The 26,888-nt window shown below is 39.4% G+C and overlaps 1 pseudogene; it reads right to left on the reverse strand.

Moving 5' to 3' along the window:
* Positions 1 to 21,439: 21,439 nt before the first annotated feature.
* Positions 21,440 to 22,832, reverse strand: LOC134357166 (ribosome biogenesis protein NSA2 homolog; annotated as a pseudogene).
* Between the last annotated feature and the right edge of the window lie 4,056 nt (positions 22,833 to 26,888).

Genomic DNA, 26,888 nt, shown 5'->3' on the forward strand with positions numbered 1-26,888 from the left:
GGTGGGGTCGGGTTCTCAGACACAGCCGGTCTGGAGTTCAAATTGTCCACTGCCTGTTGTAGGACACCCTACCACCACTGCAGAGAGCATGTCGGTGTTAACAATTTAATCTGTTGTTTTATCAGCCCATTCATCTGCTTGATCAATCCGGAAGCCTACAGGTAATAGGGAATGTTGAATGTCCCAGACTCTGCAATCCATTTTTGGACCTTAGTTCCAGCAAAATGCGAGTCATTGTCTAACTGTATTTCCCAGGAGGTTCCATACATAAACATTGCCAATGAGAAATTGTACGTTTCTGATCAACATGGCTACAGGGCACTGCCTCCAGTGCCTCCAAGTAAGTATCCATCATAATCAACACATGCTGCTTCTTATTAAGCACAGGTAAAGGCCCAATGTGGTCTACTTGCCAAATCTAGCCTGCACCCATATCTCTCCCAATTTGTCCTCAAGGGTCCATCAGCCAACCCTTTGGCTTGACCTGTTGGCATGTTGAACAATTCACTACCACTATTTTGGCTTCATTTAATACCATTCACACCCTTCAAGCCTCTTCCCATTTCCTTACTCCTACTCCTAGATGAAGGGGGATCTTAGTGAAACTTTCTAAATGTTGAAAAGCCTCGACATGGTGGATGTGGAAAGGATGTTTCCCATGGTGAGGGAGTCTAGGACAAGAGGGCATAGCCTCAGGATAGAGGGGTCATCGATTTAAAACAGAGATGCAGACATATTTCTTTCACCAGAAGGTGGTGAATTTGTGGAGTTTATTATCACATGCAGCTGTGGAGGCTAGGTCATTGGGTGTATTTAAGGTAGCGCTTGATAGGTTCTTGACTGGACACGGTATCAAAGGTTCTGGGGAGAAGGCCGAGGAGTGGAGCTGAGGAGGAGGAAAAAGAATCAGCCATGATTGATTGGCGGAGCAGACTCAATGGGCCTAATGGCTTAATTCTGCTCCTATGCCTTATGGTCTTATGGCCTTATAGAGAGTAATGGGGAACAGCTATTGTAACTATGTATACCTTAATGGTACAGAACAGTGTGGTATTTCTACAGTGGGAATATATTGTTTCGGGGCGAGAGTTTTTCCTACATTGAAGGGCGTATACTGGTTGTGAGGCTCCCAGTGCTAGCTTGTCTCCCAGTGGACTGGTCTGACTGCTGCTCCCCGGGAGTATATATTGTGCTATATGTGTATCACATTGATGGTCTGGCCAAACACCCAACCCACAGGTCTAAATGTCAGAAAAAGGGTATCACAGAGGTGGACCAGTTCTGGATGATAACTTTTGTCTCACATGGTACTGCATGGTTATCAAGGGGAGTCATCCTGATGGCCTCAGATAGAATAGAATGGCTTTCAATTATACCATGGCAAAGGAGGGAGACACATGCAGTGTGGTAGGCCAGGAGTGTTGTACATACATCCTTGATGAATCAGAGAATATAACAGATTTGGCTGACCATGTCCAACAGTCGGCAAGTAAGATACAGAATGTGGGATATCACTTCCATAACTATTATATACTGGAGGGAGCTGGTGGCCCTTTGGAGCACCAGGAAGCTGATGGGTTACCATAGTGCATTGGGGTGTTACTATAGCCATTCTGCTTTTATGCTTAGTAGTTTTGTGATTTGCTTGTAAAATGGAGGGGCATCTGCAGGAGTTGCATTAAAGTCGGTGGGCCAGATGTAACAGGGTTGCAACCCTGAGGAGGGAATGTACTATAAAGGGTTAATTTTTGTGTTTGTCAAATGTCTCACCACCACTGTGACCGTGATTGTAACAGGACTTTGATTGCTTCTGTGGGAATACAACCACGTGAATGCAAAACTATCATGGGAACAGAACGTTAGATGAGTACAGGGGTGGGACCGTGAAGAGTGGTGGGAAGTGAAGATGAGTTCTCATTTGGTGGTTTGAGATGGAGCTGTCTATTGGTCCACTTACTGCAGTGTTTCATATCAGTGGAAAGAGTATAAAAGTATAGCGGGCGGGGGTCTTGAAGGTAGTCCTTACTGATGGGCTGGTCATGAACTGCACCACGGATCAAGTGGGAGGTGTGCTGCAGTGAGAGGAGCCTGTGCATTCCTAGGTAAGTGTTGCAATGCTTGCAATTCTGTCCCAGTAAATAAAGTTTGTAGTTATTAGTAGATAGTTGGAATTTGTGTCTTTCTGCCTATCTGAGCCACCAGTCCTATCTGAAACACCAGTCCTAAACACAGTAACAGACAGTTTAAAATGCATTCCACCTGTTCTGCTGGCTCATAGAAAGGGCAAAAATATCCAAGGCATCCTGGAGTGAATGCCTCTGAAAGCTCATGGTTTACGTAAGAGACTACTAGACAGGTATATGGAGGAATTTAAGGTGGGGGGTTATATGGGAGGCAGGGTTTGAGTGTCGGCACAACATTGTGGGCTGAAGGGCCTGTACTGTGCTGTATTATTCTATGTTCTATGTTCTATTCCCTAAGGGTTGACTTGCAGGCTGAGCTGGTGGTAAGGTAAACAAATGCAATGTTAGCGTCCATTTCAAGAGGACTGGAATATAAAAGCAAGGATGCAATGCTGAGGCTATGTAAGACAATGGCCAGAACACTTTTGGACTATTGTGAGCAGATTGGGGCCCCACACCTAAGAAAGAATTGGAACTGGTGAAGGTCCAAAGGAGAACGATCCTGGGACTGAAAGGTTTAGGTATGGGCAGTGTTTGATGGCTCTGAGCCTCTGCTCACTGGACTTTAAAAGAATAAGGAGCATCTCATTGAAACCCACCAAAGGTCAGTGGTTCCCAAACTTTTTTTGGGTTTTCGCTCCCCAGTGCCTCCCTCCCCTCCCTTTACAGCCATTACATATATCTATCAAGAATTTTGATTTATGATGCACAAGTGAATGAAAATGAGAACTGCAAATGCAAAGCAGTGACAAATGATTGCAAAAATTATTCAAATCCATTTAAATGTATTTAAAGCTACCAGTAAAATTATTTCTTTATATAACAACAGTAAAAAAAAATTTTATCAACAATTTTGGAGCGTATAATAGCAGTCCAACTATTCACTAATTCATTGCTTTTTCACCTTTCATTGAGATGGATAGGCTTGGCGCTGTGATATCAGCTTCCCAACATCAGGCTAAGTGCCATTCAGAAGGAGTCTCAGGTCCCCAGGTTCAGTAATTTACAGTCTGTTGTGTTGCTTTGAAAGAACCTTTGGCAACTGCACTGAAACCACACTCCACTAAATATGATGTTGGAAATGCAATAAAGAACATCATTAACTTTTCTACCATGTAAGATAACGTTCAGAGATTTCTTTCTGCAACCAAACATCTTAATATGGTTTTTTGAACCTCGGCTTCTGTTCAAAGTCATTTTGTAAATGAGATCAGTTCTTCCTCTATTCTTCCTGTTAATTCTTCATTACCAGTGTGTTCAGGAATGGATTTATTATTCAGTCTGAAATTTGGATCAAGGGACAATCCCAAAATCTCTCTGACATGTCTTTATGCAACTCACCCATGTGGGCACAGTGTACTTGAAGATCATCATCTAGTATTCTTTCCTTCTGTTGCAACTCAGAGAGGCTTGGAAATTGGAAATGGTTACAAGAGCCGATCTTGCACTTAAGTAGGGTTAACTTGGACAGAAATGTGGAGACGACTGATTTGACTTTGACAACATTCACATCATTTCCTTGCAATTGAAGTCTGATTTCATTAAACATTGTGAATAATTCTGACAAATCAGCATTAAAGCATTCAAGCCTTCAAGGACTTTTAAAACAGTTTGAAAAAACAAATAAAAGCATTTCAGGCAGTTTCCTTTTGAGAGCCTTCCACTGTAACTTTGTGTGCAACAAGAAGCATTCAAACTGTTCATCATTCTCAATTGTCGTGGCTATCTCTCGAGGTTGAGGATGATGGTCTTCGTTCTGTTGATCTATTTATGGACTCTCAAGTGGCTTATGAGTCCAATCTTGGCTTGGAAAGTTCTTCTGCATTCAGGACAGGTAGTTCCAGGTGGCAGATCGGGCTTGGTTGTTGCGGCCTCTCTTTCCATTTTCTTCTCCTTTCTTCTAATTCTGCACATCTGTTGGCTTCGAAAGTTGCTGTTCCTTCTCGGATGATGGCTTGCCAGAGTTTCCTGTCCTTGGCATTGGTTTCCCAATTGTTGATGTCGATGTTACATTTCTTCATGTTGGCTTTTAAGACGTCCTTGAATCTCTTCTGTTGTCCGCCTCTTTTACGTTTGCCTTCTTTAAGCTAGGAGAAGATTTGTTTCGGTAGATGTTCGCCTTTCATCCGAACAACAGGACCGCTCCATCTTAGTTGGTTCTTGATGACGTGGGCTTCAATGCTTGTTGTTTTTGCTTGATTTAACACACTGATGTTGGTTCTTCTATCTTCCCAGCTGATATTGAAGATGTTTCGAAGACAGCGTTGATGGAACTTTTCAAGTGCCTTCAGATGTCGTTGGTATGTTGTCCAGGTTTCTGATGCCTACTGGAGCATTGGGATTACCACTGCTTTGTACACTAACATCTTGGTGTCAGTTCGGATGTCATGATCATGAAAGACTCTTGTTCGGAGACGTCCAAAAGATGTTCCAGCGCATTTAAGACGATTTTGGGTCTCGTCATTAAGGTCGACATTGGAGGAGAGGTGACTTTCAAGATAAGAAAAGTACTACAAAGCAATTGAAATAGTGAAAATTGAGAGCATGGGACTGGATTTCATTTACCGCTGTGATAACAGTAATTAATGATTTGTGCAGCCAATCACTTAGGTGTTCTGCGACAAGATGCTGACTGTGAATTACACAGTTAATGGTAGATATGTCAGGTACAGCATTTTTCAAGAAAATAAAAATCCCATGGTAGCATCCTGATATTGATGCTACTTCTTCTGTTGCACAAGCAAGAATGTTAGTGACCAGAATGCCCTCCTCTCTGAAAAACTGCTCAACAACACAAAATATTGACTCCCTCTCCATATCTGTTTCCAGTCCCCTTGCAAATAACAACACTCGAACCATGCTTTCATCTTTTATGAAGAGAACATAACCAAGAAGCAAAGATTTGTTGTCTGGCAAACTTGACTCATCCAACTGCAGAGCAAATTCTGTTGTTCTAAATATGTTGCACAATGTGTCTTCCAAATTCTCAGACATTTCATCTATTTGTCTTTGAACAAAGTTGCTGCTGAACAGAATCACTTTAATTTTTTGGTCTGGTGACTTATGAAAATCTGTACTCAGAAACTCCCTCAGTTCTTCTCCAATTGTATGGGTCTCTCCAGATTTAGCAGTGGGCAATGAAATGTTGTATTAAACACACTGTTTTGTTGTGAAGTGCAGGCAAACATCTTTTGAATTTTTTTTCTGTTTCTGTAAGATTTCACGGTGACTGGAAATAAGTCAGGTTCTTGTTTGCTTTATCTGCAATATTTCATGGAGCCTAGATGGTTTCATTGCCTCATTTAGAAAAAAAAATCTTTTTCACACGACAGACATGTTGGTTGCTTGGTGCTGGTATAAATCCATATTTCAGACACTCCACTATACTATCTACGTTTCTTTTTCATTTGCTCTGCTTCTGCCATTTTCCTTATGGATTAGTATCCTCAACCTATTGTACTAGTCTAACATCAAGCACTGCGGTCAATAAAGGTGAGTGTTACAACTCAGGCAAAACCTGAATGTTTCCACCTGAATTGGGGCAGTGATATTTCGGTTGGACCATGGGTTAGAGATATGTGGACAAGACCATTCTAAAGGGCAGATCCTGATCTTTACCCTATTGAAAGTCATACCCTACTTCACAGGAACTGCATCGCTGTGTGATTAGAGTATGAGAATCGTAGGAGGGCAATTTTGTTGAAGTGGAAAGATACATCAGCTCCCACTTTGTCACAATGGTTCTCTCAAGTGATGCTATGTCTTAATTTGGAGAAAATTAGAAGTCGAACCTTTGAACCTTTATTTGATTTTGAGAAAAGATGAGGTTCATTTGCTCGTTATTATCATTTGAGTTAATTGTTAGATTTTCTCCACGATCTAATTGTAAATATCTGGTATATTTTTTTTCTTGCTGGCAGTTTGATGTTTATCTTTATAAACCTTTTGTATGACACATGGCTCCGGGGTTGTACACCTAATGGGTTTTTTTTCCCCACTTTTCTGCTTAGTAGGGTTTTTTTATTATCACAAAAACTTTTCAATCTTTTGAATAATTTTTTTTCTTGAGACATTGTAAGTGTTGCTTACTTCGATGTACTTGTGTTATTTTTTGAATAATAATAATAACAATAATAATAAAAAGATTTGAAAAGAAAAGAATCGTACTAGCTAACACTGTAGTACGTAGAGACCAGCAATAATGTGGGTTCCTGGCCCAGAAATAACATGATTTCTTCAATCCAGATTTTTCATGACATGCTTAAAACAGAAGTGACACATTGCATTTCAACAGCTATTAGGTGTTTCGAGCAGAGTCTAAGTGAATGGTGGGTTAGAAAGAGATGAGGTGATTACATGATCATTGTAATCAATTATGCGGTATTGGGAATCAAATGCTTATAATAACTAATTACTTTCTTAAATTAAGCCTGTAATCTCTCAGCTGCTCCCCTTGCTACCTAGTGCCCCACCACTCCCGTATCTTTATCACCCTTTCAGAAACTCCCACTTCCTACAGTGGGGCAATATCACCCATTTTAGGAACCACTGGCCTAAGAAGTGTGGATGTGTCAATAATGGAAGAGTCTAGGAACGGAGAGCACAGCATCTGAATAAAGTAGAATGATGTCCCTTTAGACAGAGGAGGAACTTCTTTAGGTAGAAGGTGGTGAATCTGTGGGGGTCGTTGCCACAGATGGCTGTGGATGCCAAGTCATTGGTTATACAATATTTAAAGCAGAGTTTAAAAGTTACTTGTGCATCAAAGTTTACGGGGAGAAGGCTGAGAGGGAAAATCCATCAGCCATAATCGTATGGCAGATCAGATTCGATGGGCTGAATTGCCTAACTCAGCACCTGTCTTATGGTTTTATCGTTTGTATCTCAATAAGCTTATCTTTTGTTTCTCCTTTCTGAGCTAGATGTAAGAAGTTTCTCTAATCTCCCAAGAAAACAAGCATGTCTGACAGTAAAGGTCATGCTTGTATATGCAGAGTCTTCTGTAATGAACGTGTCTCTGATTGGAGCATTCTAACTAGCATTCTAATTACTATCACCTCAGTGTCATGAAGTTTGATCACTAACTCATCTGATTTCTATTATTTTGCAAGTGTACTTTGGTATCCTGTTGCCTTTTCATTGATCGCTGCTTTTTGTTGGCTGTATCGACTTAGCACTGGATTGAGTACAACTTTTGGGACTCCTTCATTCTTATTGTCAGTTATTAAAACACTATTCAGCTGCTGCCGTCTGCTCAATAAAATGTGTGCTAAGTATTCTGGCTGGAATAAATTTTCCACTGCTGAAAAGTTTACTGAAAATAAATCATTTTGTCTCATACCTTTAAAAAATTATGTTTTTTTCAACCAATAATATTAAATCCAATCCTTGCTGAAATAGTCTCATCGTGTTTGATCTGGCCTTTGTTCAGATTGATTTCATACTTCATTCATTTAATATAGAGTTTTCTATCTACTTCAACATAGAACAGGTGATGGACATTTGATGAAAGCTGAATTTAAAGATGAAGTCACTGTCTTGCAGTTTCTTGCCACTTTAATTTGCTGCCTTATTGTCCCTTTGACCTCTCTGATCTCTGGCTCTCAATTGTTCCAATGTACACTGCAACCAATCACCTCACAGCCAATTGGATTCAATATTGAGGTTATTTAATAGTTCTGCTGCTCCATTCTTCACCATTTTTAAAATGATCTTTTCTTTCTTTACTTCTCATATTACTTTACTTTTTCTCCCCAGGGTTACATAAGTGTTCCATTCTTGAGAACTATCCATGAGCCAATTTCACTTTAAACTAATAAAGTCCATTTTCTGTAGCTCCTTTTATACTTCTGTTCCATGTATTCTTGCTACAATTTTTTCAGTTCATTGAATAATAACCCTAATACTACTCATAATTAAAGTAATGGTAAATACGCTGTATCCGTAGAGTGGTGGGGTGGGGATATGTCTCTCCCAAAGGAGGTGTAGGGCACTCCTTCCCTCCGCTAGCCTGCAGGCCACCCTTGGATAAGGTGTAGGACCTGCATGGCTCCCCGACCAGGGTCATGTGAAACTATAGGATCAGGTGGAGGATGGGCATATGAACAGCTGGTGCATATCACAATTCCTGGTCATGTGACCACTAATGCTAGGTAGACAATCTCTGAAGGTATTGGTCATGGCTGGGGTCACTCATCCTGTAAACACACCTGCCCAGAAGAAGGCAATCGCAAACCAGTTCTTAAAAAATTTGCCAAGAACAATCATAGTCATGGATAGATGGTGATCACTCATATCATACGGTATGGCATATACAGACAAACAAACTATATCCAGTCATTAATTAAACATATTATTATTATTTTATTATTAGTAGTATCATTATTACAACTAACTTAAAAATGATTTTAAGTTGCATGCGAAAATTTGTGTACAGCCGGATTTTCATAAGTCATGTTGTTTGTAACACAGGGAACCACTGTATTTGGTTAACACTAAAGCACTCTGGGTAACATTTGCAGGTTTCAAGGTCAGGGAACTTTGTTATACCTACTTAGTTCTTGAAGAATGCAAGGGCCAAAAATCAAACTAATAAACATCTGTTCAAAATAATTGCATGTGACAAGTGTGTCCTTTCCACTGACTTTGTATAATCAGCCATACAATCTTCAATGTTCACTCTGAGTTCTGTTAGTGCTGTAATGTTGAATCCCTGAATGACTTTTTATTGTGTTTTCCTTTCCTTTCTCATGTCTTGTGTTTCCAAAGGTGATACTCAAGCTGCGTTAATAATTGAAGTGACATGAGAACCTCGAGAAATTCAGTGTTATAAATCTAACCTTGCAACACTCAATTTTAAGCATAAAGAAAGTACTTGTTTGCTTATTTCTCCACAATTTAACATTTTTACCAGATGGTTGGTGTTAATGGACAAAATTTTCAGTGAGTTCTGTTCGGCAGAAGTTCCTCAGTTCAGTGTTTATTATTGTCAAATATCTTCAGTTGCCTATTCAATGACCTTCCTTCCAAATTACTACCAGATGTGCAATATTCATCAATAATTCCACAGTGTGCTATTAGGGAATCTTCTGGAGATATGAAACTAAGGACAGCTAATATTGATTAAAATGAGAACCAGTCTCTATAGAATAAACCCCATTCACAATTTAACCTTGATTGATACTTCAAGGGCATTGAAACTAATCAGTCCCTGCCATGTAATACGAAGTTCATGACAGGTCTGTTTTGTCACTTAAATATTATAGTTAGTTGAATAATCAGGGAGGCATTCCCTACACTGTAGTAAAAAAGAAATATTTTGGATGCCTGAAGATGGTGCTCAGAATCTTTCCGAGCCACCAGTATTGACTATTCAAAGTGTTTTTGAAAGTTTTGATCAAGATTCAGGATTCAGGATATATTTGTTATCAAAGTATGTGACCAGTATTCTACTCTGACATTCATCTTCTCCAGACAGCCACAAAACAAAGAGAACAATGAAAGCCGTTCAAAGAAAAACATTAACCCCACCCCTCGCAAACAACCAACAAATCACGCAAATGGCAACAAGAAAGAAGAGGTGAAAACATTGGATATAAAAATATAAAACTGAAAGAGTCCAATTTGAACTACAGTCCAATCTATAAATTGCAGAACTTTAGAAGACTTTGTCCTCTGACAACATCGTGGGAGAGAGAAAAACCATTCGAACTCAGAAACCTTTCCTTAGGAGCATCAGCTGAGAGACCCGTCACACTGACAACAAGTGAGAGGTTATCACGTGCAGAAACTTTTTCTGGCTGCAGCGAGCAAGAGTCTGGTAGCTGGCACTGATCACTTGCTCACCTTCTGCATTTGCCTCGATGTTTAAATCTTCCTCAATGCTTTAATGGGCATGAAATGGAGTCAATCATGAGCTCACACCCCATAGCTAAGCTTCTTTGCCTCAGGGCCGTTCTCCTCCTGGAGTCTTCTTGGAGACAGCGAAGCACCAGATCAGTCAATTGATCTTCAAGCTGTAGATCACTGGCTCTCACAGTACACATAACACATTAAAAATAAAAAGGAGATGGAGAAGAGAAATAAACAGCTTCGTAGACTAACTGTAGGATGTCACCTGAGGTAGCATTGTTTGCTGGTACCATCTTGACCGGGATACACTGCAATTGCAAATATGTAATTCTGCAAAGCTAACTGTCTACATTCAAAAAATATGGCCATTGAAACCACGTTGATAGTTTATTTTTACTCTGGTGTTTAAAAAAGTACAAAACATTCTGTTGAAAGAAGAAAATGATATTCTCTCCATAACATCTACTGTGTGAAATAGATACTTTTAAATCACCCAGTTATAGCTTCTGTGGTGCTCAGTTTAATCAGTCACAACATATATAATTCCATTTGCTTCTTCATAGCAAAGGAAGCAGTTTATGTCTCTGTAAAATCTTGATGGTACACAGGCACAGGTGATGAGCAGCAAATAACGTTTTTTTGATCGAAGTGTCTGACGATGATATTTTCCAACATGGATCAACCTAAAGACATACACTTGACATTCACAGGCGTTACCAACACTGATTCCTCCACCATCAACATCCAGGTGGTCAGTGCTGAGGAACACTCAACTGGACTAGTCACACTAATGTTGTGGGTACTAAAGCACACCTGTGTTGAGTGACTCACCTTGTGGCATGCTTTCCAGCAGGTACAAGCCTGGAAAGTGGTGCTATACTCTCCACTTACTTGCATGAGTGCAGCTCCAACAATACGTATGAAGCTCAATGTCATTAATTAAACCCACTTGAATGGCACATATTTCAACACCCTATAATATCACTGCAGAGGTACCATAGTTTCCTTTTGTACCATCTTTGAGATGTAATCCAGGGGCTCACTCTAGTTGCTCTGACAGCTCTTCCCAAATGCCTAATTTCCACCACTAGGAGGGACAAAGGTCACAGGCTAGGACATACCATCTGCTTCACTGACTCTTAATTGTCTTGCTGCTTATCTGTAGCTGATGTGGAAATTTTTCACCCCCTAACACCCAGTTCTGAAATCTATAGTTTAATATCACTCCAAACATATGAACTAAATTTCACTTCACTGTACAGTGGTATCTTATTTTCCAGAATGATTTAGATGAACACAACTATCCACAAAGTGCTTTGCAAGATAAATTACAACAGTGACAATGTTATATCCATCTTTTACATAAATGGTTAACAGTAACAAATTAGTCAGAGTCACACTCTGTAATGCAACATTTACAGAGCTTTTATAAATGAGTGTATCATCAGATTTGAAAATCCATAACTAAAAAGGAGTAATTTAAGGCTTCAACTGATTTTGCCCTCATTTTTCATTTTCCCTGTAGTCAGACATTAAGGCCTAGACAATTGGTCATGTGACACCTTTTCATTCAAAAATTGAGTTTTGCTTTTTTTCTGGAATGGATGATGATTATTTACAATCATTTCTGGGTTAAAATGCACTACTTTGGAAATTCATGCAGGTACTTCCAGTCGAGATTCACCTTTGTGCATCTAACATGACAGTTGCATAAGGAATATATCTAACAATGCCTTTCTCTATGTAACATTCTTTCAGAAACATTGCTGTGGAGATGCCTATGCTTTCCTGTGAACACCTATTGTAGGGCACTCCTACGGTAGTATATTTTACTAGTATTGTTAGTCTTATACTAGTCTTACCCACTTTGCTCATGTGTCATTCTCTATTTTTGACACATGTAGTATAATTTATGCTAATTTAATGTGTCAGCCTGCTCCTGCTGACATTTCCTAGCATACACTTAACCAATAGGACTCACCTGCCACTTGTTCCACACTCATAACCTGCAACCTATTTAGCCCCAGTTCTCATTCACAGTTCTTATTCAGTCATCAGACCAGCCAGCCTCACCCACAAACAGGAAAAAAATCCAAGACAACACACACAAAATTCTGGAAGAACTCAGCAGGCCATGCAGCACCTAAGAAAAGGAATAAACTTATTCAACATTTTCATATGATGTAGTTTGACCTTTTCCGAATCATTTTTATTAACTTAGAATATAAGAATAGAGGAGCAGAGATGATGATATTAATGAATGTGTTCAATCTAATATATTGGTTCAGCCCTGTTTTGTTCTGTTTGTTTTTTTTTGTTTTTGGGGGGTTTTTCTTAGTGATATCTTTTTCTGTTTTTTCTCTTCATGATTAATTATATCAAGAGTTTGGAAGTTAATTACACTTGTACCATTTGTAGCTTCCCTTGTATATGTTTATTATCAATAATGTAATTCCAATCTCTTTATATCCTATTGTTATTATGTTTATGAACTTGAAAACTAATAAAAAAAATTAAAAAAGAATGAAAGAAAGGAATAAAGAGTTGATGTTTCCAGCCAAGACCTTTTAACAGGACTGGAAAAAGAAGATGAAAAGTCAGTTGATCCTAGTTTTTACACTCCCTGCCTAAAGTTTACTTTGTTGCCTGTTGTGTTTAGTTTCTGTTCTTTCTTGTTTTATCGCCCCTTGTGGCTTATTATTTACAGTCTATTATTGAAGTTATTTTTCACTGCTAAGTTGTCTCTACTGCTCTACTTTTGGGACAAGCCTCCTCTATATTTCCTGACATAATGTTAACATATTAACATAATGTCCTTGTCTTGCAATTTACTGTTCTATTGCTGCGAAATGATAATGTTATGTATGTACTGTATGCCTACGACAAAACAAAACCTGAACTTGAGTTACTATTTGAATTTCCTGCATTACTCACAGTTAATTTGTGCTCCTCCAGACTGGAATGCAGCTAATTTGTACTCCTCTTTGAGGACTAATATCCCAGCAAAAAGATCTGCTTGTGCAGCATGGTGGGATTTAATCAACAGTCGCAGGGGGATAGGAACCAAAGTGCCTGAACAGTTTGTGGAGCGGTAGTTGTTAAGACCTCAGACAAAGTCAGGAATCAAAAGTTTGAGCATGGTACAGTGCATGGCCTGAGCTGCATATATTTCAATTCAAGAGTATCGTAGAAGAGCTCAGGGCATCGATCAACACCTGGAATTATGATATTGTAGACATTAGAGAGACTTGGATGCAGGAGGGGCAGGACTGGCAGCTCAATATTCCAGAGTTCTGCTGTTTAAGACATGACAGAGCATGACGGATTAAAGGGGAAGGGTGGCGTTACTAGTCAGGGAAGTGTCACAGCTGTGCTCAGTCAGGACAGACTAGAGAACTCACCTAATAAGGTGTTTTGTGTGGAACTGAGAAATAAGAAATGTATGGCCACTTTAACGGAGCTATATTACAGACCAGTCAACAGTGGGTGGTTGATAATTGAGTTGAGTTGTTCTCCGATCTTTGCAATCCATTTGCAAATGTTTCGTCACCATATGCAGAGACATCATCAGTGCGCTGTTAATTGTAGCGTATCCTCCGTATGTTTGGACTTTATATATTTATGAATTAGTTGATTGGTCATCATTACAGGAACTCATTTGTGACACTTTGAGATAATAAATTTACCTTAAGCATTCGTGGAGGAAGAAAAGTTGCTCCCATGTGAGGGTTTCCTGCAAGCAAAGTTCTCCCAACAGTGAATATACCCGAGCATTTGACGCCCGAAGTTGTTGGAAATAACTCAGAAAATGTGTAGCTTGTGTAGCCCCCCTGGCCAGTCTCAGGGTTGCTCGGCTCGCTGTCATCTAGGGAAACAGCACTCGGCGCCGCCAAACTGGGTAATTAGTTTGTGTGGATGCTGTGTGAGGTAACCCACCCCACCCAAATAACAGACAATACACCAGATATGATTAAATGATTTACAGTTTATACATATTACTGGAACTATATAATTAATAGAGAATAAAATATAAAAGAAAATAAAAGGTGCCACACTTATCAAAGTTCAATCTCTTCGTGCACATACAGTTGGAGCTCAGGACCCTTCTTCTTCACCCTGCGACCCCTCGGACCACCTCGACCGGCCGCCTGGGACCAACATAGGTGGTCAACCAGACACTCCACATGAGTCTGTCTCCGTCTCCTCTCTTCGCCGAACGCCCTGCTCGGGGTCCAACCCTGTTAGCGGACATCACAACATCTGGTCCATCCTCTGTCTCTCTCTCCCACCTTCTGCCCCAGAACCCTGTGCATACAGTATCTTCAAATACACCAAAAATATAACAAGTATCCCAATTAGTTCGTAACATATTCTTATCATACTCTAACCCGAAACAAGCTGCTAGCACAAGAACTTTCTCAGCATTTATCATAACAAAGAAGCATTCCCAAGTATAACATAATGAAGAAGCCATTTTAATTAGCCTACGCAGTAACATAAAAGACGAAACCCCCTTACACTTGGGTGGTTGAGTTGGTCTCCGATCTTGGCAATCCACTTGCAAACATTTTGTCACCATACAAGGAGGCATCATCAGTGTGCTGTTCACTTGTGATGTGTCCTGTCCTCTGAATGCTTGGCCTTTATATATTTATCGATTAGTTGATTGATCGTCATTATGGACACTCAATTGTGACACCTTGTGATAGTAAATTTCACTTTAAGCACTTGTGGAAGAAGAAAAGTTGCATTTTCCCTTTATTACACCACATCCTTAAGTCTTCAAGGCATGCTTGGGTCTCAGAAGCTGATTTACTTGACAAACCCTGCACCTGGCCCCAGTTCTAACCGAACTTATTTTCCTGCATGTGCCACAGATCATATGAATAAATTGCACAATGGCCACTTGAAGGGCCTTGGACCTTGAATGATTCTGTATCTCACTCTGGTAGGCTGCAACTCAAATGATAACCACCCTACAGCACAATGATTTCAAGGGAATTCTTTTGATTGTTAGAAAGCAGGAGCAAAAGTTGTGTTGTGTTTCCATCCTCCCATGGAATGATGTGTTCCAATTCACTAAATGCTTCTTTTCAGTCGATTTTTACTGGTAATCACAACATTTTCCATTTCTGTGTCGAATAGAGTGCTGCCTGATTGCCACTTTCTGGCTTTAAGCACCTTAAGTGAGCTGGCTTAGGCTGCATAAACACGATAAGTCAAGTCTGATGGCATATATTCCATCAGCAGTTTTCTTGTTTATCCACATTTCATTAACACGCCAGAAGATGACTAATGCTCTATTGAAGATTCAGCACCATCTGTTAATGGCAGTCCAAAATCAGGTCAAGCAGCAAAAACGAGCTGATATTTCACCATTTTTCTGATAGGAAAATACATTGCAGCTCTTCCAAATTATGTAGAGACCTTCCAGTGAGATGATGGAGCTTTCGATCACAGCAGCTTCTATGGGGTCAAGCAAAGGTGTCATTGTCCTTTTTAAATGTAATTTTTTATAATTGCAAGATCCAGCTGGACGTTAAGAACTTAAAGTACTGAAGGTTAATCCCATCAGTGAGTTGCTCATTGGCAGAGAAACTGAAGGAGCTGGACTTGTTGCTGATCGAGCTGCTACCTGTGTCAGAGGGGCATTGGAGGAGTTGGTGCACAAAGTAGGTGTCTAACAGTGAATTATGAGTGTAGTTGTTTTTCTTATGATCACAAGACCCCGTAGGACATTGTTAACATGGAATGCTGCAGTCCGATTCACGGATTTATTGGCGGACAGCACGCGTGGAAGGCAGGGGAGCCGCATGGCGTTGGTTGTAGCAAGGACTAGCCTCAAGCCATAGTCAGGCCTGTTTACAGCCACCAAGGAGAGAGGCATCAGTACACTTCCACTGGAAGCTGTGTGGCATGGCGTCCAAGCTGGAGTCGGTGCTGCCCCCGAGTGTTCGCTCTGCAGAAGACAAGTTATACATGCGGTCAACTGCAATTTCTACAGCATTCGTGGACTCAGGATCTTGGACTATGTTATTTTACGTGACTGTATTTTATTGATATCTTGCTTGTGTTTGCTATTTCATATGTGTTATATGTGCCTTCTGCTGTGTATGACTGTTGATATTGTGTTGTGCACCTTGGCCCCAGAGTAAAGCTGTTTTGTTTGGATGTATTCATGGTTAAAAGACAATTAAATTCAACCTTGAACTTGTAGATACTTTTGAAACATAAAGGTTTAATGCATTATAATATAAAGGTGGCAGAAACATAATAGATAGAAATAATGGTTAGCGTCAAGCAGACATTTTATTTTATCTTTTAAACTAAACTGAGAATATTTAATTTTGGATCATGCAGGGCTCAATATGTTAATCTACTCAAATTGTTTTTGAGAACTGATGCTTTGCGATAGCTGAGTGATCTGCAACTCTGACCATAACAGGATCTGACTGAACAAAAGCAGAAGTCAGAACGCTAATGATCTGCAATAAATCATAACAAATCTAATATCTGCATTTTACAGTTATCTTCAGATGTAAATCTCAAAGTCTCTGCAGAGCTACCACTGGAGAGAGATACAACTGAAGGATAATTTTGCATAAGACCCTGCTCTTAATGAATAGGGACATAGAAACTTATAATATATAGAAAGCAAAGAATAATTTTAAACAGAACACTGAATATTATTGGTGCTTCCTAGTCTGACAATCTCCTCAGGAGTAGCATTTACTCAAGGGATTGCGCATACCTTTTGCAGAAACCCTCATGAAATTACTTGACCAGTAATTTACTTCTATTTCCCAGGCTTCTGCCTTTGTTACCATGAAAGCCTCCATAAATTTTACCTCTGAAAGCAATGATATAATAAATAAGATAACTAATGTTTGACTTTTAATGACAGGTAGAGATAGTAACCATATTTATGTTGGTTTATCCTTTACAACCAGTATCAGTCCTATTAAGCCATGGGCGGATTTCTCTTAGAGCATTGAACACATTGAATCAGCAGGAAAGATGCTGAGCCCGTGGGGTTAATAGTGACCTGTCAAGGAATCTGAGAATTTTTGTCAGCATTGTCACAATGCCATCATCCAAGATAAACAGCATGCTATCAGTATTGACTGATTCAATAGAGCCATTCAAGGTCAAGGGCAGTATGTTCAATCACGGATTCACCATTTTCGGTCCAAACTGCATCATAAGGTGATTCATCCTTTACCATTTGAGTGCTTCAACAGTTAATCAGGATGAAAAATGACAACAAAGTGCCTCTTAGTAGATTTTTCTAGCAAGAGAGATCTTAGTTTCTACACTGAAAAATCTTACGTTATCAGAAATAAAGCTGACAGACATCAGCTCTGCCTGATGCCAAAGCTCTAATACTGGAGAAGATTGTTTCAAAGGCTACTTTGAGACCTGATGGCCTGATAATTAAAGCTATATTGGCAATCTAAAACAAATTGCAAATGAATTGGCAAGCTTCCCTCTACTAAATGTACTGTTGCCGTATCTGGAAGAAGAGCGTAAAAAACAGAACTCTCAGATAAAACTGGGGCTTGATACCTGTACAACAAATTAACAGACATCATGAGAGAACCAAGGGCTCTAGAAATGATGTCAGAGGAAGAGGCGGACACAAGGCTGGTATTAATGTGCTAAGGTCAACTGTCACTCTTCTGTGGCCTCCAGTGGTATCGACTATCCACAAGACTGTAAAATTCACAAGACAATAATATACAGGACTCCAGATGTTTGGAGGCATCTCCAAAGAAGTGAAAACTTATATTTCAAAAACCTGATGAGCAAACAAAATAAAGAATCTTCAATTGAAACCCTTCTTGTTCTCAAGGACCAGATTGTTTATAGAATGGCATTCCATCGGGCGCAAAAGTTCAGATAATTCAGACTTTCATAAGCAACAAAACCTAGAACATTTATAGAAAGGTGGGAGGTGGTGTTAAGTCCAAGATATTACATATTCTTGCTGAATATTGCTCTATTGGAACTGCTTTTATTTCCATTTTCAGTGCAATTTCTGTTGTAAGTATGTTTTTTTTTCCCAACTGAAGTGCAAGAGAAGTTATGATTTTTCATTTGGAATGAATTTTTATTATGACTCTAATTTTAATTCCAAATGAAAAAGGTGGAGTGGTGCCATTAGATTGAGATAAATGTTCTGTTTACACTGTAATAGAAGGGAGTTCAAAATTTGAGTGTTACCTTTATAATAAAACCTTCCATCAATGAGGATGCCTGGCTATTTGATAAGATGACCTAATCAGACACCAGAACCATCACCAGCAGATTGCCTTGCAGGATGGCCATACACCAACAGAGCTCATGCATATCATAGTGGGGTTGAGAGAGTAATAATATATGTTAAAATGGTAAAGCAAATTCAAAAGACTAGATGTGTCAAAAACTGCTAGTAGAAATAGATATCCATTATTACGTTTACTAGATGTTGGATGTTTGGGGACAGTTACATAGGTTCCTTTGACTGTCTTGCAATAGATTTGAGTCTGCCATAGCTCAATGCTAGAATTCTCATCTCTGAGCACAAAAGGGGGGTTTTACTTCAGCTGTAGTGTCAGAGGTGACAAATAGAAATGATCTCATGGATTTTGATCAATGAAGAACAAAATAACTTTCCTGGTCATCGTCACTCAAAAGCATTAGGAAGAAATGTTTTAAGGGCTCTTATCTTCCATTACTTAGTGCAAATTTCCTGCTTCACTCTATTCTTTGCTTTATTTGTTCATTTATTGTTGATCCCTAGTTGCCCTTGAACTGAATTATAAAATTTAGAGAGCAGTAAAATGTTAAAATATTCCTATGAACTTTGGGAATTGTATTGGAGAGATTAAATAAGGATGGTGGATCTTTTCTTGCAATAGAATATTAGTAAAGCACTTAATTTAATACGAATTTAGTTTGTTTATTATTGTCATTAATGATATTACCTTTTAAATTCCATATTTATTTAATTTTTTTAAATTAAAATTCTCCAAGAGCAGTACAGCATATCTCCAAATCAATAGTCCAGGCCTCCACATAGCTTTCTAGTAAATAAACTCTCACTCTACCTAATCTTTATGGACAATGAATTACTGCGCAAAGTGTCAAGGTTATGAAATTGCGACAAAAATATTATTTCTTAGGATGACACTAACCAAGGTTGCTACAACAAGACAGTCAAATAAGACTGGAACATAGGAAGAAATGGATAAAATGAATAAAATAATGCAGGACTTTGACTTATTATGGAGAAATAGGACTTAAGTGAATTTCTATGATCTAGAACTTGTACAGTATATGTGCTGAACAAATCATAACACAAAGAATTTACAAAGCTTAAAACATTCATTAACACCATTAAACTCTGATAACAAATGCTGTTGACACATAATTAACTTATCTTCCTCGTTTGCTACTGCTGAGGCAGAGTGTAACATGAAAATTAACAGTTGTGTGCAATAATTTTGTCAGTAGTTCAGAAATGGATATCTTCTGAAGTTTAATGTTATGGTTTATGAACTTCAACTACTAAACTAATTAGGAAGATGAAATTCTTTGATAACCCACAGAAACCTGTAATTAAGATCAACAAGAATATCATCTTAATTCTACTTTGGTGGTACTGTGACAGTGAAAACAAATTACTTTGCCCAATTAACAAAGACATCTAAATGGTGACATTTAGATTTGCATCATCTCTGATTTGTCTCAAAATTATGGGGCTTGCCTTCAGAATTTGTTATTTGTGCATATTGTATTATGAGAGATTCCTCACATCTGAAACAACTCAACTCTCTTTGGTTAAAATAATGTATATTTAATTTTTATTTTGATAAGCATGCTATACCATGGAATAGTCACACCATGTTATCTTTGCTTTCAGAACCTACAGTGCACATTAGCCGCATTATATAACTGAATTTGCATAAAATTCTTGACTTCTACGGGTATAGTCCTTAAATAGAACATAGAACACAGAACCTACAGCACATCACAGGCTGTTCGGCCCGCAATGTTGTGCCCACCATATAGCCTTCTCTGAAAACTGCCTAGAATTTCCCTAGACCATAGGCCTTTATTTTTCTAAGCTCCATGTACCTATCTAAGAGTCTCTTAAAAGACCCTATTGTATCCACCTCCACCACTGTTGCTGGCAGTGCATTCCATGCACCCACCACTGTCTGTGTGAAAATGTTACCCCTGACATCCCCTCTGTACCTACTTCCAAGCATCTTAAAACTATGCCTCCTCGTGTTAACCATTTCGGCCCTGGGAAAAAGCCTCTGACTATCCAAACGATACATGCCTCTCATGATCTTATACACCTCCAGCAGATCACCATTCATCTTCCATCGCTCCAAGGAGAAAAGGCCAAGTTCACTCATCCTATCATAAGGCATGCTCTCCAGTTTAAGCAACGTTCTTATAAATCTCCTCTGCTCTCTTTCTATAGTATTCTCATCTTCCTGTAGTGAGGTGACCAGAACTGAACACAGTACTCCAAGTAGGGTCTGACCAAGGTCTTGTATAGCTGTAACATTACCTCACAGCTCTTGAGCTCAATCCCATGGTTGATGAATGCCAACATACCATACGCCTTAACAACACTGCTAACCTGCGCAGCAGCTTTGAGTGTCCTATGTACATGGACCCCAAGATCTCTCTGATTCTCCACACTGCCAAGCGTCTTACCATTAATACTATATTCTGTCTTAAAAATTTGACCTTCCCAAATGAACCACTTCACACTTATCTGGGTTGAACTCCATCTGCCTCTTCTCAGCCGAGTTCTGCATCCTATCGATGTCCTACTGTAACCTCTGACAACCCTCTAGACTATCCACAACACCCTCAAACTTTGTGTCATCAGCAAACTTACTAACCCACCCCTCCACTTCCTTATCCAGGTCATTTATAAAAATCACGAAGAGGAGGGGTTCCAGAACAGATCCCTGTGGAACATCACTGATCATTGACCCCCCCCGTGCAGAATTCGAACATAACGAGACAGCTTTAAGCAGCAATTCCATAGTAAGAAATCCTTAAGAGGAAAATGATCATAACATAAGATTTTACATTCAATTTGAGCAGTACACAATTCAGTCACAAAAATAGAATCCTCAGTAAAGGCAATTACACAGATTCCATGGGTGAATTGGCCAAGGAAAATTTGGAAAGTTAGATTACGATATATGCTTATAGATAACAATCACATTAATATACAGAAGTATTAGACTTCATGAGAAAAATTCTGTTGCAAAATATATTAGTAAAAATTACACTATCAGAGAATTCTAACCAGAAGAACAAGGGCTAGGAAGCAGCAGCAGTTGAAGAACTTGTAAGAAATAAGCTAAAACAGAAACACTACAGAACTCAGCCTGTCACGCAGTATCTAATGTTGTATATAACGGTGAAAATGGGTTCTTCTTGACACCAAGTATTGGCAAACAGAAGGTGACCTTGAGCTCTGGATGTGTAACATGTGCCTTCTTGAAATGGAAACCCATATGTAACCCTCAGGTTTGACTGGCGGCGTTAGTCTAGGGAAGACAGTCTCTGGCCCTGCCAAACATGTGAAATCTGAGGTGCAAAGCCTCTTGTTTGTGTGAATGCTGCGTGATTTGTTCCCCTGTTACAAGTCAGTACCATGAAATAACGGACAGTACACCATATACAATTAAATGATTCAGCTCTATAGTTCTTAATTTGACTAGAGGGATAGTAAAGAAATACAAAAAAAGGGCCATTTTAATGAAACAGTCTAATGTGCACGTTGGAGCTCATGGTTTCCCGTCCGTTAGTCCTCCATCAATTTACCCCCCCCACCCCGCCCCTGGCGTCATCGACTCCCAGCCTCATTCCAAGTCCACTCCGTCCTGCTGTCTACGACCTCTCCATTCTGGCATCTTCTCTCTCCATCTTCTGCCGAACTAAGGACGTCGAACAACTCACTCTCAGGCCTATAACAAGAAAAAAACACTCCTTCCATTGGACGGTGCACATTCCAAAGCCCCCATTATCTCTAGTCATAACTCAAACACTGCTGCTGCAGAACAAACATTACATTAGCAGTGAAACCTTTCCCAGGGTGTTACATGTAGGTCTGATCAATCTTTCATACTTGGGTGGCTTCCAGCTGCAACAAAACAGACTTTAGTAACCGAACAACAGGAATTCTGCAGATGCTGGAAATTCAAGCAACACACATCAAAGTTGCTGGTGAACGCAGCAGGCCAGGCAGCATCTCTAGGAAGAGGTACAGTCGACGTTTCAGGCCGAGACCCTTCGTCAGGACTAACTGAAGGAAGAGTTAGTAAGAGAGTAACCGATCTCTTCCAAGCTTTCTTTCTCCTTTTACCGGTGTGAATAACCTTCAGAACTTCAGTTTCACCTTGTGCACAGACTTTTGGTAAAGGTACTTTCCATTTGCTAGCTTTCTCTTTTCTTTCCTGTTTGATCATATCGGTCAAGACTTTCACACGTGGTTGTCCTTCTCTGTCGATCAGATAGGTTGGTACAGCCCCCTTGGGTCTTTTCTCATCATCACTCTCATTTCGCTGTTCTCTGTTCATGGATTTTAATGCTCCTCTTCATTTGTACTTTTTCTGAATAACGCTGTTTCTGGTACAATTTGACCTTCAGACCAGTCATCTTTCTGGCTTTGTGTGAGCGATCATTGGGTTCATAGCTTTCCTTCTTCCTTTTCTTCTCATGGTAATCCAAACTATATCCATATCACTTACGATGTATTTTGATATACTCATCCCGTGGCATCTTGGCGCTGTTGGTCTCACTCTTAATGCACAAAAATGAAACAATTAGGTTGTGTTCTGAAGTTGCTGTTGGCACAGACTGTCCTGTCACCCAACCACCATATAGCAACTTAGAATGAATCTACACACAAAGTTGTCCCCAGTTACTTAGTGTTTAGCTAACTGCAACTGTACTGACAATCAAAATAGAGTACGTCTAAACTTAAAATTGACATTAACCACTTTCTTCAGGTACAAAAATTTTCAGAAGAGAATGTGTGATTCCAATAGAAAATGGTAAATAAACATTTCTAACTCTAATTGAAATATGTTTGTGTTAAATCACTTGCCTCAGTAATTTGTTCCTAATTGTTGTATGTCAGTTTGTAATCAACATGATACATTGGCCCAGAAATTGCTGGGAGTAACAAGCTATCCACACTCATCATGTTTTAAATAGATTCCTTTTTCACCGTCTGGTTGGCAAAGCTGTGCATTTTTTTTTCAAGGAGTCTTTGAGAAATGCCTATTACTTTATTTCCTCAGATCTGTCTGGTATCCCATATGAGCCTAGCATAGTTTGTTTGTTTTGCGAGTCAATTATTGGGCAGATTTACAATGTAGCTCCCCTGCTGCAGCTGACAGAGTGTCATTCAGGCTTCAGTTCTGGGATTGTAGACCTGAGAGAGGACGTTGATGTTGGTTTAGTGGTCCCTTGAATGGACCTGGATGATTTTGTAGAGATGGCACTGGTGGTACATTTCCAGAGCCTTGCAGTTCCAACTTATACATAGTCAGAAGCGTATGGAAAGGCAGAGACCAATGTTGAAGTTTAGATTATGAGCTTGCTGCCAGTTTTGAAAACTTACTTTTCAAACATCCTGTGCATCAGTCAGTCAAAGAATGACACATTGAAGGCAATGTTACGGGAACTGGTCCATGTATTCTCGGCATATCAGAGAATCTTTATTGTCAGAGTGCTGCATCGGACAGCTGGAGCAAGTTATATGACATATGAACTTGTCGTATGCTGAACTGAGAGAGTCAGCCAGGGCTGGGAACTCATCTGGAACATAAGCAAACTCTAGCAGTAATTTTATTCTATACTTCTCCAATGACATACAAAGACTGTAACATTAAAACAGTGAGCTGTTTTAATGATACCAGTCTCGGCCTCGTTGGTGAGAGAGAGAGACAGCTTGTGGGTGTCAGTGTTCGGGTGAGCAACGTTTTTTAAAATAGACTCTGGGGGCTTTGCTATTGCTTGCATGGCGGATCGTGGGGTCTGATGCTTTTACTGAGGCAGGTGGGGCAGGGTGAGGGAGGCTTTAGGGATCTAACATTTTCCTGTCGTTCATTCTTTGGGGGGGGAGTTTCTTCTGTTTCATGGATGTCTGTGGAGAGGGAGAATTTCAGGCTGTATACTGTATACCTTCTTTGATGTTAAATGGAACCATTGAACCATATTGAAATGACCTTGATTCTAGAGTCAAAGAAAGAAAATCTGTTCTGCTGTCTTCCTAAGAGCAATATATGTTTTCTTCCTACACATTAAAAAATTGTGAACTTTAAAGAGAAATTACTTGGAGTTCTAACACAAGAAAGTAGCATCTATCATTAGAGGCCCCCAACATCCTGATTAAGCCCTCTTCTCAATATGACAATCAAGCAGGAGGTGAAGAAGCTATAGGTCCCATACCACGAGGTTCATGACACTACAACCATCAGGCTCGTGATCCAGCATAGATAACTTCATTTACCATACTCTGAACTAAATCTATGACCTACAGACTCACACTTTACAACTCATGCTCTCAGTATTATTCTTATTTGCACAATTTATATTATTTACACAACTGCTAATTCTGACACATGAGGGCATTAAGATTTAGTTTTACAAAGAGTGCTTCCATTTCTGTGTGCTATGATTGCTTATGTTATCCTATCAGTCCTGGGTATGACTCTAAACTGCAACCAGTAATGAGGCAGTGATTGGGGACCTTCAGAGCTTTGGGGAAAGTGGAGTTGCCCCTCAGTCATTCATTGCTCCCAGGGCCGCTCTGACCCGGAACGGTAGCACCTGCAAGGGTTCCTGCTCAGGATACGAGCGAAGGCCAACGGCAGATCCAGCAGATTCAGTAACTGAACTTATGACGGAGAAGGCGGATGAGCTAGGACCTCAAATGTCAATGGCTATAGTACAGGCGGATGAACATTTGGGAAGAGAAATGGTGATTTCTTTAGTTTGCCCAATGGAAGGCAATAGCAAAACACTGTTGTTAGATACTAGGTTTCCTAGAATCTATTTGCTAAGAAAACCATGGTCAAACATCACAAAATGCATTACACAACAACAGCGTCAAGAGGATCTTCAAGATAATTCTGAAGATGCTTCGCTTGGTAGGGTTGATTCCAGGCAGCAGGGGTTCCCCGATCGTCATCAAGTTACTGTTCATAAAGATCAAGTAACACAAAAGAAAATTATTGCCACTGGGAACGTAAGAACCCTATATCAAACAGGAAGATTGGACAATGTGATAAATGAAATGGAAGGACTAAAGATTAACATCAAAGGAATTAGCGAAGTTCGTTGGACAGGTGCTGGAACTGTCAGAATAGAAATAAAACACTAATTTTTTTCTTGTGGAACATCCCATACTAATGGAGTAGGAATTCTTATGGATGAAAATATGGCAAAAAGTGTTTTAGAACATTGGGCAATATCAGAAAGAGTACTCCTTGTTAAATTCAGAGGACAACCATTTGATTTAGCAATTAAACAGGTATATGCACTAACAACAGATGGAACAAATGAGGATATAGATAAACTCTATGAAGAGCTTGAACAAGCAAAGAATGGATGCAAATCTCAAGATATTGTTATTGTCAAGGGAGATCTAAATGCTAAAGTAGGACAAGGTGCTGATGGACATACCATAGGAAAATTTGGACTGGGGAAAGAAATGAAAAAGGTGAGAAATGGGTAGAATGATGCAAGATGAATAACCAGGTCATTATGAATACCTACTTTAAAAACCATTCCAGATGCTTGTGGACCTGGAAAAGTCCAGGTGATAACACTAGAAATCAAATTGACTTTATTACTATAAACCAAAGATTTAGAAATTCAAAGACTCAATACAAAACATATCCAGATGCAGACTGTAATAGTGACCATAACACTGTAGTGTCATGTAAAAGTAAAACTAAAAAACTAAAAAAGCAAATACCTGAAAAATCTCTTGACTACTTGCAATTAATCAAAGAAGAAAACTTAAGACAAAAATTTACAATTGAAGTAAGGAATAGGTTTCAAAGTCGAGAAATAGAATCTGTTTAAGATGATGGCAATCTTGTAGAAATGAAGTTTAACTCTTTGGAGGATGCCTTGGTAGAATCAGCAAAGTCAGTGATTCCTAAAAAAGAAAAAAAGCACAGAGAATAAATGGATGATAGATGAAATCAAAAATCTAATGGAAACATAGAAACATAGAAAATAGGTGCAGGAGTAGGCCATTCAGCCCTTCGAGCCTGCACTGCCATACAGGATGATCATGGCTGATCATCCAACTCAGAACCCTGTACCAGCCTTCCCTCCATACCCCCTGATTCCTTTAGCCACAAGGGCCATATCTAACTCCCTCTTAAATATAGCCAATGAACTGGCCTCAACTGCTTCCTGTGGCAGAGAATTCCACAGATTCACCACTCTCTGGTGAAGAAAGGAGACGGAAGAAAGCAAATTCTATAGAATACAAGTCCTTAGATAAAAAAAGTTAAAAGCTTATGTCAAAAAGCCAAAGAAGAATGGTTAAACCAGGAATGTGAGCAAATAGGAAGAATCCTTATAACTGATCCAAAAAGGTTACACCAACAAATTAAGAATATCACTGGTAAAAAGCTCTTCTGTTCGTCAGGTGGAATTTTGAAAGCAAAGGACGGTATCATTATCATGGAAAAAGATGAGATTATGAACAGATAGACTGAGTATATTCAGGAATTGTTTGAAGATGATTGAGGCAAAAAACCAGAAATTAAGAACATTGAGGTCCAAGTATTTTAAAATCTGAAGTTTGTA

This window comes from Mobula hypostoma, chromosome 2, assembly GCF_963921235.1.
Source record: "Mobula hypostoma chromosome 2, sMobHyp1.1, whole genome shotgun sequence".
NCBI lineage: Eukaryota > Metazoa > Chordata > Chondrichthyes > Myliobatiformes > Myliobatidae > Mobula > Mobula hypostoma.